This window comes from Neopsephotus bourkii, unplaced genomic scaffold (assembly GCF_033783945.1).
Source record: "Neopsephotus bourkii isolate Nb327-2 ecotype Australia unplaced genomic scaffold, CSIRO-AGI_Nbou_v1 NB_1279, whole genome shotgun sequence".
In the NCBI taxonomy this organism is placed as follows: Eukaryota; Metazoa; Chordata; class Aves; order Psittaciformes; family Psittacidae; genus Neopsephotus; species Neopsephotus bourkii.
In genome coordinates, this window is record NW_026901764.1 from 1030773 (window position 1) to 1047010 (window position 16238).

Here is a 16238-nt window from a genome sequence, read left to right on the forward strand (position 1 = left end):
AGAAAGGCTGAATGAACATGAACTCAATCCAGAGTCAAACTAGTATCCAGAATAAAGTCTGCTTTATAAAGTGTACTAAAGCATGGTGAGTAATACTCACCCTGTCTGTGTTGGTAGAAGTAAGAGGTGGTATCTTTCTGTCCAGCATCATTCTCCCCTTTTAATAATTACATGGAGACCATCATGACTACTGGCTATTTGCTTTTAGTGAACATATCATAATATTGTCTCTGGCACAAATTAATTTCTCCTCAGCAGTTGAAAGCTGAGGTGAGATAGACCTTAATGCTCACAACTATTACAAATTTTTAATTAAAAAAAAAAAAAAGTTTTAAACATATAAAGTCTCCTGGATACCAGTTGCTAAATAGAGTAATACTTTGACTTCTGCCCTACTTCACTGTACACTGTTGTCTTTTTATGGACAGAACATGGGAAATGAACAGTCTTTTAAAAATACTGTGCTTCTGGCTCAAGGTAAAAGCTTAACGTTTTTTCTCACAACCCACATTTTAAACTACAAGTAATTCTTCATGTGCTTATGTTAAGGCTGAAGAAGAAACAGGACAGAAATTTGCATTACTTAAGGTAGGGTTAGAAGGAAAGCATACCCTCAAATTTCTTGGTTGGTTACAAAAATGATTTTTGTTTGTTTGCCTTCCAATTATGGCTTTAAGGAGCATACTTTCCTATAGAGACTGAGATGGATGTAAATGTAAATTGTTTTTCATACTTAAGGCAATTTTATATCCTTAAAATTCAGCTGTTTGTGTTTTCTTCCTTATAGAAATTGCATCTGAATGGCCATGGTAAATTATTCCAATATGTACTCAGTTTATTTTAGTGCCTCTTTCAAAACCAAGTCAGAATAAGGTGGGTTTTTCAGGTGTTTGTAAAAGGCACAAATTATTATCTCTTTCAATCAACTGTAAATCACATTCAAGTTTAAACAATTACTTGAAATGCCTTACATTGCAGCCTGGTAAGATACTGACTGTTCTCAGGGTCAGTTAAATTCTCTAGAATGGCCAAGTCCCCAGAAATCGTACTCTGCGTACAGGATTGGGACCAAAAATTTGTTTTGTTTCCCCATATAAAAGTGAGGGGGCTAGACTTACCAACACATGCCTATTTCTTTAAGATTCAGTCTTCAGGATGAAGAGATACTGGAAACCCAGACTAAGCTTTCGCATGTTGTTTTTAAGAGAGAAACAGGGAGAATCTCTGCTGAGGTGTTTGGAAAAGGTGCTTTGTTCAGACTGAAACATAAGGTAGTTGCAGGTGTCGCAATTAGGCAAGAATTGTCTGGACATTCGGAATCTAGGAAAAATAATCCATTAATCTGGTTGAAACACTGATATTTCCTTTGAACAGAGGTGAAGATATTGTCACATTTCTTTTAGAATCAGAGCAATCTGAGGTCTTGTGGAACTGCTGATTTTGCAAGATAAGGGGTAAGGCAGATTAGTTCCATAGGAACAAAGAGTGAGTTTTGGAACTGTAGCATAAAAAAAGTGAAGTTTAGGTATGGTAAAGACATTTTCATTTGAAAGCTAGCCATAGGTCAGTAAAAGACTCATGCTGAACCTGGTATTTTGCCATCTATGTGTCACTCCATTAAAGTTTATGTGAGCATGAAGGCTAAACCTGTCTAAAATGATTTATTAGATGGAAGTCAAGAGCACTGAAGAAGATTAGAAAGACCAGAATTCATGAGAATAGTTAAACATAATACTATTGAATACGGCTGTGTCTTCTAGGAATGATACAGTGCTAATCTCAGGAAACTCTAACATGCAGGAGCAGAAATATAATGCTAGTTTATTCTTGCTGTTGCTTACACCTGGATGTTAACATTAAGTATGTTATTAAAAAGTGAAACAAGGCTTAGACCAAGCCCTGGGCTGTCAAGACATACAGAAGAGTGATGTATGAATTGGTCACAGTTATTGTGTAGGAAAGAGAACATGCGTCAAAGACCAAGGGCACTTTGTCCTTTCTTTTCACTTCTTTCTTAAAAGTAGGGTTCTAGAGTGGGGGTTGTAGGATGTTTAATACAGCTGCTATGTTCTACTAAATGTTATAATGTGCTAAATGCAAGTTTTCCATCTTTTTGTTGTCTTACTTGAAAGCTAATTCAAGAATCCAGAGTAAACAACTGCAAGTCATTTCAGAGTCCTGTTGTCATGGTTATCCAAACTGCAAAGCAGTCAAAGCTTATTAAAACTGATATGATCTGGGTTTCCTTTCTAAACAGATTAGTTGTGCAGTACCCTCAGTCTCCTAATGTAGACGTAGTTTATAATGTTTACTCACTGTAACTGCTGTAACAGCAACATTACTAGAAGTAGGCCATTCTGTAAGTGCTATAGCCTTAGTGTGATTAAATGAAGTGGGGTAGAGATGAAGAAACATGTGAGAAGATAAGAAATGTATTTATCCTTTCCCAAAAGACATTTGTGTGTTTTCAGTTCTAAGTTAAGGGAGACAGTAAACAGGGTATCTGGAAAAGTCTCGTTGAGAGACTATAAAGCATGCGTCTTCTCTTTAATGAGATACAAGATCCCTAAGGATAAAATGCCAGCTTCATTTTCACGAATGGAACAGCTGTTAAATTTCTGCAGTATCCAGAAATCAATGATACTCTTGATAACCAAAGACATAAGCTCCTTGCTTTGATTAGACCATCCCATCTTGCAGCTGCTTCAAATTCATTTGTACAGAAAAGGAAACTGAAGTGAATAGTTGAATGACCCTTTTTACTTTTATAAAAGCAGACAGCATTGCCACTGTGAAAGGGCACTGAAGCACAATAGATACTTCCTGTAGGAGACCTGGGGCTTCTGTGGCATACAACATGTGTATGTCTAGTGGCCAAAATTCTCAAATAGAAGTAATTCTTTTCTGAGAATGATCAATTACTGGTTGTCTTATGCCATTTTAATTTGGATAGTAATCTCTACTGCAAACAGTAAAACTGAAAATGTAGCCACAAATATGTTTCTCATATGTCTAGAATTACGCACTACTCCTCAGCATCTTTTGGAAACAGGTGGTTGCCATACCCTTGAAGACAGTGCTGGGAGACTTGGAACTGACAAGGAAAAGGCAGCTCAGAGTTATAAAGGCTATCTTGGCTGCTGTCAGTATTGCTTCAGCTGGGACTTTCCAGAGCCTGCTTCTATAAATATATAACAATGCAGTTGTGTAATTACCATTACCAATGTGAATTCAATTTGTCTATATTTTTATTCTGTAGAATTAGGTCTTACAATCTTGAACTGTTATAGATTCTGTTATAGATATCTCCAGATCTTGAGTTTCAGAAATTAAGTCATCAGAAGCAGATGGGGTATGGAATAAAGTGAAAAATGGAAGTGATTTTCAGGAAACTTGCTTTTAATCCAATATTGTTTGTGTCAATTATTTGCCTTTGATCACCTGATCCACTAAAATGAAATCAGAGTTCTGATGCCCAAGAACTTCTCAGTTACACTATTTGCACTTGTTAAAAGTATCAGGGTGTCATAACTGAAAAGAGACTGCTATTTGGGATGGGATGGGAAAATCATTGCATACTGCCTGGCCATGTATTTCCTCCCCTGAAATGCAAAAACTGGATAGGGAGCTTAACCTTGCTAATTTATCTTCTCAACAAGAGGATCAGATTAGAAAGATGTGGTCCAGAATGATTATCTGGTGGTCACTGAGCTAGAAAGTCATGACTGCCTTATTTTTGGTGAGCAGTGATTGGAATACCAATATCAAAATAGTTAAAACATAGGCTGGCTTTCAACTCACCTAATGCAAAATGTTGTGTAAAGTACCTTGGGCCACACGGTCACTTTAAAAACTTACCGTTATTAATAATTGTTAGAATCCCTAGTAGCTTGTATAAGATTCCTTTTACATTTCCTTTAATTCATGTAGAATTGTTGTGCATGCTCTGTTAACATCTTTGCATATGTAGTTCACTGGAGGGGACAGGACAGGAAATACTAGTCTTGCACTTAACTGTGCATACAGGAATAGCTGATTGGCATTTCATCATATGTGTGCACAAAGGGAAAACATGTGAGAGAAAAAAAATGTTGTATTGCATGTATTGTGCTACAGGAAAACCTCCTGTGAAAGATTTTCACTGATACAAACCAACCTGAAGAGGTGGAACAGAAGGGAAGTTTAAGGCCCAGGCTCTCTGTTATGTATTAGGTGTTTAGAGTAAGCAGTAAGGGATATGCCAGACTCCAGAGGTTGCAGTGCATCAGCTCTGCAGATATCTTCTGGACTGAGTAAGGAAAGGGGTCTTCCCTGCTGTATTTCTTATCACTACCTTGGCAGGCTGCTTGGATGCTTCAGGATTTGCCTCTGAGAGTAAGCTCTTCTGCAGACAAAAAATACTTGAAACAATAGAGAATTCTGACCAACAGTTCTGCACAAGACTTACTTCTGTTCCAATTGATTTGTGTAGCAGCCTGTCTTAGGTTTGCAAATACAAATCCAGACTTGTATTCAGTACAGTTAATCTCAATTTCTTATTTTCAGATGGATTTAACAGAGTTTATAGCTGTCTTCAGATCTGTGCAGGTTCATGTCGTTACTCACTTCTCCATATTGATACTTACATTGTTTCAGATATAATAAATAGCTGAGTAAACAACCCTGAAAAATGTGTCAGTATATATATATATATATATATGTTCAAGATTCTATTTATTAGTCTGGTCATTGGTCAGTTGCTTAAGTACAACTACTGCCTTAAATAAAGATCAGTCTCTCGTGGTCACTAGCTTTACGCAAACTTCATCCTTCAAGACCTTAGACCACCCCTATGGTTCTTTGGATCATCATATTCACTTGATTGACTACTGATTTTAATAGGTCTGATAGTAGAGGAAGACTTCTTAGAATCAGGGTATTAAATAGGTTTAGTTGAGCAGCATATTCTGTACACTTAAAAAAATAGTTGCACTTCAGACTGAGAGCGTGAATTCAGATTCAGCCCCCTATTGTATTTAGTACAAGTTTAAAGTAATGTCTTCTATTGGCAGCAATTAACAACTTTTCCCTCTCCTGCAGCCTCATCCATAATAGAAGCAAGATTTCGAAGTTTTGGATTTGATCCTTTAGTGCCCTAAATGATTTTCATAGGTTTAGGCTTTAGTGCTGTAATAGCAATAAGTAGATGGTGTGATGCCATGTGAAACTGTGTTAGACTACACTGCATTGCAAGCACATTAGAATGCTTTTGCTTTCCAATCATCCTTAGACAGGGTAAGAAAATAATGTCTCCTCTCTCCTTTTCAGAGCCTGTACAAGAAACCTGCTTACATTTGTTATTATACTGTGGCCCACAGTGCTGTTTTCAGTACCTCTTGGATGTACTGCATTATTGTTTTCTGCAGCTAATGTTGATCACCATGATTTGTGCAGCTCAGCCTCATTGGAACTGTAATTAAGCTCTTCTGTTATAAACCAAATACTGTGAAAATAATTTTCTTCATTTGCTGTAGGTGCCAAATAAGAGCTCCTGCAACCTGTAATGATTCAGGTAATCCTAATACTGCCGATACAAGTACATCATTACAGGAAGGCTGCAGAATCATAACTAGAACTTGCTCAAAAACTTTCCAGGAAGCTTTTGCTCCCCCTCCACATCAATGTTTGAATATTTTGTAGAAAAATGTTGGTCTTTTGGGCCAAGATTAGGTATTCTCTGAAGCAGGAGAGAGCAGTGATCAGAATAGCCAGTAGCATAGATCGAAGGATTCTCACAGGAGCATGGAGATGCAGCTTCAGATGTTTACTTCAGGAAAAAAAAAACAACCTATCCATGGCAAATGCTATAACCATTGGGCTACTGCCAACTCTGAGAAATTCTGTTCATCTTTCCATTCTCTCCAGCCCCCACTGAGAGGTTTTGTTTTCATTTACCACAGGGCAAAGCATCAAGGTTTTTGTAGACAGAATTCTAGTTTCCAGTGAGATAAATAATACCTTTGTCTTGATCTCAATATAATAGGATTATAGAATAGTTTGGGTTGGAAGAGATCTTCAAAGGTCATCTAGTCCCTCAATATACTCTTTTCCCAGGTGATAAGGTGTCAGTAGGTGCCTAAAATACTGCAGTGGTAGGGAATTCTTTGTGAAAGCCCTGAGAAAATGCCATCAGCTTTGTTATATGTTCATGAAGTATGTATCCTAGTCACGATGGAAAGATAAATGGAGACTATGATTTTCATTTCTACACTTTAATACTATGTTCATTTTTATCTGTTAGGTCTGCTGCTGCTATAGCTGATTTGAATTCTAAACAGTGTTGGATATTTATTTTTGCAAACCTGTGCCATTCATCTTTAATATAATCATGTAATTTACTCTATTAATGCCAGCTGCTATATTTGGCACAGGTCATCTGAAGTGTTTGGAACACTATATTTATTTTTTTCTTGAAACCATTAGCTAATTCTAAAAATCCATAGAAGTCAGAGCACTCCTCCACCACAGTCAGGGAAAGTTTACTTTTGTCCACGTTTCGGAACACTGTCTTAGTTTGAGAGAATAAAAATCCAGTAGGAGATGGACTTTCATTTTTCTGGGATTCATTTATTTATTTGTTTATTTTCTCCAGAGTTGTCCTTGGAAATCCCAAGATTTCCAAGACTCAGGTAACACTTTTCAGAGCGAGTTATGCACAGTGTGGAGGATTTATCTCACCTAATGTCTGCCTGAGAACAGCGGATCTAATCAGCTTGTGAGAGCTTGGAAACTAAACATACGTCTTATATGTATGTAATCTTGCACTGTTTTTTTAATCCTCCTCTCTGTGAGGCTTTATGATGCACAATTGGTATCTAGCTCTTGATCTCAGAGCTTTCTCATGACGGTCCCTTCATCTATTCTCTTTCATACAGAATTGCGTGGTTATGGGGACATCTCTGCATCACAGTTTTCTGGGAGTGTCCACTTAGATTTTGCAAAGCAAAACAGCTGCTGTCTTGAAGGGAAGGTTTTTGAACTGACTGGTGCCTGCTTCCTCTCTCTCTTGTATATGAAATCTTCTATGATGGGCTTTTATTGCTGAGGTAAGAGTTTGAACTGTTTCGTGTTTCTATTTTCTGTCAAACCTGGTTTAACACCTCCCACCTCAACTCTGGTCTCACAGAAAGCAATGGCAAGGTTTGGAATTTCATAGAGGTTTGTACAAGTTAGTGCAAGTTCACTCTGAGAACACAGCAGAAAAGAAAGAAAACAAGGAAAAGGAGTGATGGCCTGAACAAATATAACACATTCAATGTAGTGTGGAACAACCATGATTTTTTTCAACTGTAATTTTATATCTTTTTCATGCCACAGATAGTAGTATAGGTCCCATCTCCTTCCACCTCACTCCCCAACTACTTTTTCTTAATCCACAGAATGCATTGGTTTAGCTGTTGTCCAAAACAAACTCAGCTAGAAAACTAAAATAAAACATGACATTGAAAAATGCAGATTTTAATAGAAGGTGGTACTTTAAGTACTGAAAGAGCTTTTCATTTGAGGAGGAATTTCCAGGAAATACAGTAAGTGCAGGCCTCTGGCAAGCATATTCAGACTAGATTACCAGTCTGCTGTAAAGGCAGAGATCCTGATCTCAGAAAAGCCTATTTTCCCCTTGTAAAACTGCTATGGATTTATTAAGACCAGACAATAATATAAGACAGTTTTGACTAGCTAGATGCATTACTGAAGGTGATAACGTAATTAGGCCATGGACTGACAGAGGCTGATACAGTATCTAAAGAGAAAACTTTCATTTCTCAATCTCGATCACAGAGAGAATTTGAAATCCTGCTGCTTTTTCTAATGAATCAAATTTGCTATAGGCGCACACCAAATGTGCAGCTAGTTAGCAGAGTGCTTCATCAGGATCGTTTGAGGTGTCCCACCAGAGTTCTCCCAAGTAACATAGTTCTAGCTCACAGCATCTTATCAAACATTTACATTTTCTAAATTATCAGACTTCCAGAAAAGATTGAACAGAGTGTTTATGGTCTGTAAAGATGCTGTTTGATCAATAAGGGTTCACTACTTTAGGTGCAATCCCCATGGAGACTAACTTGAAATTGGATTGTATTTCTAGGAAAACTTAGCACAACTAAGACTACTGTAATTTAGTAATCAACTAATGTTGCTACTTCAAATGCAAAAATCCTTCTTAATAGAGTAAAATCCCTCCTATTTAGTTTTGGATGTTAACAGCTATCTTATCTCTAACACACTACTGTCAGCAGATCCATAGCCAGAGGTTCATGCTAATTAGAAAAGAATATGATTATGTGTATGTTTCAACTTTGTGTTTAACCTCCCCAGATTTCTCAGTGTTGATGTCAAAAAGGGGCTTTCTTTTAGCCTAACCTCTTGAAACTACTTATCCTAATATTTATCCTCATGTTATATTTCACACAATCCCATTTCTCTAGCAAGTAATTAATGTGAGGCTGTGTCACCAAACCCTGAGGCCTGTCACTGTTGCAAGTGATTGCTAATTTAAAGCATGTTTTATTCCTCAAATGATCTCTTTTGAAGAGACTCTCTCTGCCAGAGCTGTGTACTGCTTTGTTTTCAAAGTAATCATCTACAGTCCAGATTTCCTTTGGGAAAGGAAAAACAAACAAACAAAAATGAAAAGCCAAAATAAAGAGCTGGAGCCAAACCCTTTCTAATTAATGAGTTAAAGACTTCAGACTGTTGTATTGTTAACTGATGTTGAAGCATTAAGCTGTTTCCCATAGTTTTCTGCCCCCCATTTGTTAGCTAAATCCCCTTTTTTCTTTTTAGCATCAGTTTTTACAAGTTTCAGTTTTTCATCTTCATCAAAAATAATATGTTAAAGTTATTAAACCAGCAAGGACTGAATAGGGCTTTAGGCTTTTTTCACTTCCCAGTCCTGTACGAAAAAAAAAAGGCAGTGAGCGTGAGATCATGCCCTTTTAAGGCAAGAGTAATCTTTTTTCCAGTTCTAACAAATTTCAAACACATTTGAACAGAAAAGATCGTGTTTCTGTGCTGTAGGTAGATGGCTCCAGCATTATTCATCTGATTCTTTGTATATGTCTGTAGCAGCCCTTTAACAAGAGCTGTGGGACAGCTCTGAAATACAATAGCGCTCAGGGCCAGCCTTTTATGTTTGTTTACTCATTTTTATAAGCCTTCCTCAGTTATTTGATTCATAGGCCTGAAGCATGCCAGAAGACAGCTCAAGAAATTCATCAGACTTTTAAAAAGAGAGGCCTACTATGCTGACCTTGTAGTACTAGGATACTAGAACCTTCTTATGGAACTTAAAATCCATTAATTTTCACTATGTGACTGATTAAAGATGGAAGATCCCAACGGCTGTGTATACTAGCTTGTCTTCCAATGATTTTAGTAGGTCTCCACTAGCATAGATCTGTTCTAGACAGCACAATTATCATGTCTTGTTCACTCTTCAGGATAAGAAAAATAAGGCAAGTTTAGCAAATAAAATGGACAGCTAGTTATGGCATGTTAGGCAGAAGCAGCAGCACACATCACTGTAGTAGAAGCATCTATGGAATTATGGACAGTGTAAGAAGTCACAAAGAAATGGACAGGTGAGGAGGCAGAATTGTGGCCTCGATCACTGCTATATGGTATGGCAGACTACACTAGAGATTATTTCAAGTTTTCCATTTGCATATTCCTTGGGGGATGTGAGCTTTACTAAGATCTCATTCTACCAGATGCTGAATATTGCACAGGTGAGCAAGATACGGGCTGTAAACAATAGCTAAATGAAAAAATTCAATTCATGACTTAAAGACTTTGCAAGTGAAGGTCACCTGGGGGCCATTGGGTATCAAGCCTAATTCTGCTGATGATAGAAAAAAGTTTTAATAGGGAGATAAATTAACCTTTGGAACACTTTCTCTGTTGCTTCATTTCTTGTATCATGACAGTCTTTCTGAAAAGCTGAACATAAATAAAAGTTATAAACCGTATTAATTGCTGTAGTCTTATTGCAGCAATTATTTATTTGAAATTTTCACACTTTCACTATGGAGAAGATTAGAGAGGTACAACGTGACCTAGCTGAAATAAATCTAGATTTAAGCCCACTTGTATAGATGCTTAATTATAAATATATAAATCACTGTTCTCTTTGAACCTGTACCCAATAAAGGCAGTGTTGACTCTTCAGTCTTTTGAGTATTTAAAATCTAAGCAAAAAGGAAGTAGTTAATGCATTTATTCTTTGGGTCAAGAGAGTTCTTTTTGTATGTGTGTGTATAGTTCCATGAACAAAGGGGTTGAATCATCCAGGTGCCACTGTACTAGAAGTAATTAATATTAGAGGGTAAGCATGGTTTGTCCTCCCATAAATTGATTTAATTTTCATATCCTGATTGCCTAGAGTGCCTCAGTTCAGCAACCTTGCAGAATTTGCTATGATTTTGATTTATTCTACAACATCCTACACTTCTAATCCTTACAGCTTTCACACATATGGAATTAGTTACAGATTTTATGCCCCATTGTTATCAGTGAAAATAATTAATTTTCTGATATCTTTAAAAGGGAGCAGATCACAGTTTTGAGTATTTTCCCACTTGCTAATTCTCATTTTAGTATAATTTCTGCACCAAAGGTAAATCTTCTGAGCTTAAAATAGGACTGATATCTGAAAAGTAACATAAATATGCATATTGCAGGTGTAGTGAACATCTCTACAAGCAAAGTGTAAGAGAATAGTTTTTTACACTACTTTACAAGAACCCATTGACATGAGGCCCTAAAATGTGCAAAACGAAATGCACATTGAATGGTATGCTCCTCTTAACTTTTTTTCCCCTTATTTTAGGGACCTATGAATCCAGTCCTACTGTAGTATAAATCCTAATAGTATGTCTGCCAGTGATGCTGGCATTTTCTAGGCTACATCTGTAGGAAATACACTTTTAAAGATTTTATTTATATATATAATATATATATACATATATATTACGGAGTTTTACACAGCCTGGTTTCTGAGGGATTGCATGAGAGGAGATGGGATTCTTTCTTAGGAAGAAGCCCTGTAGAAAATTACAATTTTTATCCTGTTGAACAAGTCAAAGAATTAGATTTTTACTCTTTGTTTGTATGATTTTGATTGGTTGTTTTTTAAAAACAAAACAAAAAAACCTCACAAAAATAACAAAACAAAAACCAAATTAACTTACTGGTAGTTTCTGTCATATCTTTCATTGAAAAATTTTTCTTGTTAAAGACATCAGATTGCATGTTGGATCCATAGCTATATCAAAGAAAATTCCTGTGAAAATATATAATATGTTTTTGGAAGATTTGATGAGCTATTCTAATATTTCTTTAATATCATAGTATCATAGAACAGTTTGAGTTGGAAAGAACCTTAAGATCATCTAGTTCCAACCCCCATGCCATGGGCAGGGACGCCTTACACTAGGCCATGGTATCTGTAATAGCAGATGACTGCATAAACATAATAAATTTTATTTTTACAGGGTCTGTATTTTTTTTTAAGTGCTCTCTTCTGGGATAAAAATAATTTTTTATCCAGGTATTTATTGTCCAGGGAAAAAGGTCATGGGTCCTCCACTTCTAGGTTTAGAGTACTATAGACAGAATAGTATTTTCTAATATATCGTGTGGATATTCAAAACAGTTCCTTCTAGAGCTAGCTGGCATAATGTAACTAACGTCTTGAGGGCTTACACTGTCTTTCTGGAGGTAGACTAACAGATCTAAGTTAATATATTATTGGCATATTTGAAATAGGCTATTCTGGATTCTGAAGTCATGTAGCAAAAAAGGAGATAAATATTAATGTAAATATTTTGCCTTTGTGTTAGCATGCTGATAACTTGAGTGAGCAATTAAGGTAGACAGCTTCTCTGTCAGTGAAAAAAATTATTTAAGCAGGCATTTCTAGGTAGGCTTGGACAAAACAGTCATGCTAAGAATTCACCCTTATCACATTTTTTTTTATACTGAACTTGTATAAAAAATGTGAAATTATTCTGCCTATATTCACTTAAATATTTCAGAAAACATGATGGCTTCTGTATTGATTTCTCTCTAAAATTTGCTTTAACAATAAGATTGTCTGTTTTATCACTTTTTTTAGTAAAACGTGAGGCAGGAGGTGTTAGGGTTAAGTGAGCAGCTGTGTGGTACTTAGTTACCAGCTGGGGTTAAACCACAATGCAAGGAATAAAGCAGTGTGTCCTAACAGTTCTGATTTAATTCCTGGATCAGAGTTGTACTAGATAGCTAAATATGTGGTGGTGCTTTGAAGGACACCAAAATAAATAGTTCCTCTTTGAATACAAGTCAATTTATTCACATAGATTTGAAGTGATCCTAAAGTACATGGATCCTTAGGTGAAACAGCATCAGAGCTGCCAGTAGTTGTTGTTCAAACTTAGTTTGGACTATTTTGGACAAAAAAAAAAGATTGAAAAGGCAAATTTGATGCCTGTCTTTGAAATGGGGAAAAATAGAAAATTCAGGGGACTTTTAGAGTGATCAGCTTAATGGCAACTTCTTAAAACACACCAAAAAATAAAATCCAAAGAGAATATTTGTAAATTGTGTTGAAGCCACCTTGGGTTTAAGATTTTCTGTTTGTATCATGCCTTGTGCATAAAAAGGAAAAGCAGGTGCCGTATAACTTGTAATTGGTTAGTTATTTGTCTCTTGTGGTGCCATCCTAAGCAAGCCAGAGAACCAGAATCCAATGAGACTGCTACAGAATCATGCAAAATTGGCTAGGTAGCTGTTTTTTATACAGCAGTTATTGGTGGTCAACTGTCACAGTACTAATGGAGATTTCATCATGGTCTGTCCTATTTCTTCAGCCCATTTTTTTTTTTTAATTGAAGATTGAACAAAAGTATTGACTTATGAAATAGGTAGATGAGTTGAAATAGCATACAGGAATCTCTCTACTTCTCTATACACCTGCATACTTATATTCAGTCTGACTGACAAACCGAGATGAGAACTTTAGAGTCATCTGGCAATATCTAAAATGGAGAAAGAAATATGCTCCTGTTGGTCCCAGTGTAGGCAGAAGCAGTAAGCAGTTCTTATTTTGCTAGAACAGTTCTGTGCATCACTACAGAGAAGTGCATACGCTTTTAAATAAAGACAGAAGAAATTCTGCTTATATGCTGAAATTTGGTACACTGTGTTTTGTACAATGCAGTTTTGCACTGAACTCTGTTTGTTTCGTTTTGGGCTTTTTGTTTTATTTTGTTTTGTTTTAGAATGTAGGATATCCTCTCTTGCTAGTTCACAGATAGCCCACAGGCAGGAAAATTAAGTGGCCGACATGCAAGAAAACATATTGTAATTAAAAGCTGTTCTCTCTTGTTTTCCTCTGCGGATTTCAGTAAGAAAAATATTAAGAATAAACTCTTGAGGAAAGCTGATCTTTTACAGGCCTTTTCATTTATAAAAGTACAAATGTCTGAATTTGTCATTGACAGTAGTAGTAGCAGAAACAGCTATTCTTAACTGAAGAAAAACTCTTCTGATATTTTCTTCTATAAATCAGACAAAACCAAACCCTGAACCTGCACAACTCTGAAACTTCATAGGTTTAGAGAAGGATCAGGCTGTGAACTTCACATCTTGTCCATATCAATATAAGAAACCAATCTGAAAAAAAGAGAAAATCAAAGCTAGTTTAGAAGCCATGTGTATATTAAAACTTATTTCATTCATTCTCTTTGAAGGTTGTACATTCCTCCCAGTTCCAAGAGCCCAAGATTGTTCAACTTGCTTTCTGAGAAGTGAAGTTACCGCACAGTCTTAATTTGAAAGCTTTTTAGAGACAGGTGGTTTTGTCATAAAGGGAACAGGCAAATGTTTATGGATCAAATAATTCGAAGGGCTGTCCTAATGAAATGATCTAAGGGACCCAAGTGAGATTTTAATGATATTCATTTGCTTGGAAATTCTTGGTGCCTGATGCTGTGGAAGTATGTGCATTTATGGCAGCTCAGATCTCTTTCAGTAGGCTGAAGAGGAGTGGAGCTTGACCACTGTTTATTTGCCTTGATGGCGTAGTGTTCCTCATTGAGAAAATGATGAAAGATTGGAAAGAGCTGTGAAGATCAAGTCCTACACACTATAGATATATATATGTGTGTGTTTGTATATTATTCCTCCCAGAATAATAAAAAGCAGTCCTTTCAAACACCTGTCTGTTCATCAGAACACTGGGTATGCATCTATAGTCATTGGGACTTACTGCTGTTAGACCCATCCTATTATTCATATGTACTTATTTATTAAAGACTTTTTTTTTTTTTTTTCCCCAGAAGGGCATAGCTAAAGAAGCCGTAGAGGTGCTAAGGGAGAGGTTACCAACTTACCTTTGCTGAATCCACACTTGATTAAGGTGTGCTGGGTTTCCATATGCTAAATATTAGTCTACTTTGTTCTGCCTGTGCTTATTCAGTGCATACCAAGTATAGCAGAACTCAGCTAGGGGGAAAATATAGGCTGTAAGAAAGATGGGAGATGGGGAGACAGGCTATAAGAAAACCATTACAAACATTTTTATGAGTCTCTGCATGCAGATGAAGTAAAATTGAAGAGCTCATCCATATATGAGCAACTGAAAGCAAAACTAACATAAACATTCTTGCAGACCTAATCAATAAACTAATATGTCTTCATTAGCAAGGTAGCATTTTGTGTTATTGATATTAAAGATCTACTTTTTGTGCTGGGTTTCACTGAAATTGTTATTGATAAATAAACCCCCATGGGCTAAAATTGTTGTCTTTTAAAATATATAATCTTGATTAGATGGTTTTATTTTTCTTGCATTGCTTCTAGCCACATCTCCCATTAAGCCATAAAATATTGAGTATGTCATTTCACAAGTCTCAATTATGGCTCATACTGGACATTGCATGTATGAGACAGTAGCAAAATGATGAGGCTATATTGGGGTATGTGTTTCACTTAGGAATCATTTAAGAATGGATTTTGACTTGTGTCATTCATAGTTTAAAAATGACTTGTTCAATAACAAGTTCGGTTGTAATTAGATAATTTAATGCCTACTGACAGGTTGTTTGTGACGGAGACCCAATTTTAGCTCTGCATACCAAGGAGCTTGCCAAGGAAAAGTAACCCCTTTTACTCCGTAAGGAAGGATAATGGGTAACTTCTGGAATTAAGTGAAAAATTGAATCCAGCTTCCTGTGTGCACTTTAGCTCCCACACTGGGATTACAGAACTAACTCTGAACTGCTTGGCTGCTGACAACAAAGATTTTATGTGTGCCATGTTAAATTTTCAAAAAAGTTCTCAAATCAAAAAGGTTATTTTTACATTGAGTCCAAGCTGTTTGTTTGGAAATTTAAATGCTTTGCACTGGCTTATCTTCTCTGTAGGACCTAAGTTTTGGTAGCCATTTTGGAGAAAAAATGGTAATATACCAGTTTAAGGAAAGGGGAGAAGGAAAATAAGGTCATATGCAAACAGAATTTTAAAGTGTTAGCCTACTTTCCATCATTAAGAATTTATCCACTGAAGAGCCCATATTGGCAAAGTACTTGCTTGCCAATGAGTTCACTGTAAGAGGAATTTTATGAACAGAACAATCATGTCATTTCATTATATTATTATGTATTAATATCTATCCATATATCTATGTATATAAGCAATGCATAATTGGTACATTTATCAATGAAGGTGCTTCTGCCCTTGACATGAGACAACAAACTAAAGATGCTTTTTCACATAGTCTACATTTTAAAATATTTATATGTTGCCTTCTGTGGGACATAACCTCTTACATTATTAGTCATCTTTTCTGTAGAGTCATTCTGAGAACCACTTGACCGTGATGTGTAATCACAGAGTATACATGTGAGACCACGACAAAAAGGAAATGCCACAGTTTCTAACCTCCGCATATAAATGGATCATGCAAGACTTAAGACCTGTATGAATATCTACTTAGAAAAATTTAAAGTCTGTATTAAAAGCTTCTTCCTTTTAATGTAGCATGCTCCCACAGAGACTTTCTGCAATGCTTCGTTAATCAAGAAAAGCTTCATTAATCAAGATATAGTCTGAATTCTGAAAACATATTGAAATTAAATACTCAGTCCTGCTAGAATATATTTTCCAATGTATCTGGGTAAAACTGTGCGAAACTCTCAGTCAAGAGATCAGTTGATCTT